Source organism: Penaeus chinensis, chromosome 11, assembly GCF_019202785.1.
Source record: "Penaeus chinensis breed Huanghai No. 1 chromosome 11, ASM1920278v2, whole genome shotgun sequence".
Classification (NCBI taxonomy): domain Eukaryota; kingdom Metazoa; phylum Arthropoda; class Malacostraca; order Decapoda; family Penaeidae; genus Penaeus; species Penaeus chinensis.
In genome coordinates this window covers 11,194,451-11,196,699 of record NC_061829.1, presented here as the reverse complement: position 1 = coordinate 11,196,699, position 2,249 = coordinate 11,194,451, and the positions used below count along the sequence as shown (strand labels likewise).

The 2,249-nt window shown below is 38.2% G+C and overlaps 1 protein-coding gene across 1 annotated transcript in view; it reads left to right on the top strand.

Moving 5' to 3' along the window:
• The first annotated feature begins 1,054 nt into the window (after positions 1-1,054).
• LOC125030498 overlaps positions 1,055-2,249 on the top strand; it is a 54,764-nt gene continuing 53,569 nt past the window's right edge. Inside the window, exon 1 of the mRNA XM_047620548.1 lies at positions 1,055-1,122. The gene's annotated coding sequence lies outside the window, so the exon portion shown is untranslated. The remainder of the gene's footprint in view (positions 1,123-2,249) is intronic.

Here is a 2,249-nt window from a genome sequence, read left to right as displayed (position 1 = left end):
GATGGGTTTGAGGGGGTTTGTAGTCCCGAACCCCGGAATTTGGAGAAAAGCCCGTATCGATGGAAGGGCGTAGCATGGGGGGTTTAGGTGGAAATGAGAGCGGGTTGGTATTATCCCCAGGGGCCCCAAGGGGGGTTAAAAGTAGCTTTCGCCCCAAAAACAACAACCCTTTTTCCCCTCCCCATACCCCTCCCCCCCGGAAAATTACACAAAAAACCCTTACAAAAACCGAGTGAAATTGGAAAAAAATGTTACTTTCTTACACTCGTATCCCCTCCTGTTTTATTTCCTCTCTCCAATAAATGAAATGTTTTTTTAATTTAAATATTTTGGCTTTTAAAAACCCGTGTGGGAAAAAAAAACCCCAAAAACCCCTATTCAATGTATTTCCAATACGATCAGTTTTGTAAAGTGTCCTTTCTGAATTCAAAAGACAAACGAAATACTCCCTTCCCCCCCCCCCCCTCCCACTTCTCCCCTAAACATCTCCTTTTCACCCCCCCCCCCCTCACTTCTTGTGTCCCTCCTGCTGCCTTCAGCTTACAATCAAAACATTAATTTTGCTCTATACAATTTCTTACTTTTTTCCATACATTTAGTTTTGTATGTGTAACTGAGTTGTCGGTACATGATTCTGCGTAAGGACACTTGTTGCTGAAGCCTGTAGTTACAAAGGAATTATACCTGTAATACACTAACTGGCACCTCGCAAGGTCAGGGTAGTTTGTCCCTTGTCCTGTGTAGGGGTCAGGGTTACAAACGCTGGAGAGCTTAAACGCCATCGCACTACCCCAAAAAAATAGTAAAAACATCGCAATTGCATCCAACCATTCATAAACAGAAGAAAAATATCCTTAACTTATTAAAAAAAAACACCTTGTATATTTAAAGGGAATAACGATGTCCATTCCTACCCTTGTGTAACCGACAGCGCTCTTTTAAGAAAGACGAGAAAATCCTTAGCAAATTTGAGCAGTTGGCAGCAGTGAGCGGGTCAGGTCAGCGGGGGAGGACGGAGCGGGGAACAAACAGTGGTATTTTGGAACTTGTGCTGTGACGACGGGGCTATAAGCTGCCCCGAGAAACTTTTTTTATATATATTTTTAAACTATATATATTTTAGTATGTGTGATATATATTTAGTGTATGTGTTTGAGTGTTATTTTGGTGTTTTTGTTTACCTGAAAATTTCGGATTAAATTTGACTGTTGGGGAAGTTGTGATGTGCTGACAAGCTGACTAGAGGAAAACTACATGCAAAATGTGTATGTATAAAGAATACTAGACACCACGTGATATAGCAGTGTTATATATGTGCTACATTTTTTTTCACAAAATTCATCCACGTCGAAAAGTGGCTGACATTGATATTTCTCCCTTGACGATGCTCGACTACAGTACCCAAGCCGTGAAACTAGTGAACTAGCTCCTTGGGATAAATTCCAGAGGAAATGCTGTCCTTCGCTAATAGCCACTTTGGTCTTGAATTAAAAACAGCTGTTGAACGTAAACAGCATCTTCCAAATGCACAAGAGACTTCGCTTGTTTCGAACAGTGAACCTGTTATTTTGTTGACATAAAACTGTGATATGATAGGCCTATATGGAACCTCATGTACAATGTGGTTATATCGATATGCTTTTGCAAGTGCCTTTTTATAAATATATATACCTTTTTATCTTGATTTGTAAGATTTATAAAAGGAAACACATGATACAATATTTATTTTTGGAATGTTCATATCACAAATAAACAAATAGAAACGTCATTGAGAGGCGTCTATCTACTGCGCGTTGAGAAGGAGTTTGTTGAAAAGAATTGTGGTAAAACAGAACAATAAGAATATATATGGCATTTCGTTGATACATATTCATTGTTATTTGTTTGTGGAAAATATCAAGGACAAGGAGTTTGCTATTTATTAATTTATTGTTTTTAGCGTATCAGAAGCTGTAAGTGACAGAATTCCCTCACACAATATGCATTTCCAGTCTATTTCATACAACAAATTTTGATGGATATTGTTTAAGAAAGAGGATGGTACGTTATATAGGATGTCGGTTCAGGAATTTGTATATTTTGGGTTTTCACGTGCACGCAAGGTGTAACACTTACTTGAGATAATGTTTTATGTATGCATGGGAGACCGTCTCCCTTACTTGGAATATTTGGTTTACTAAGGGTTTTAGATAAAACCAAAACTGATTCCTACTCCAGTTTTTCATTAGTATTCACAAGTAATGTTATTA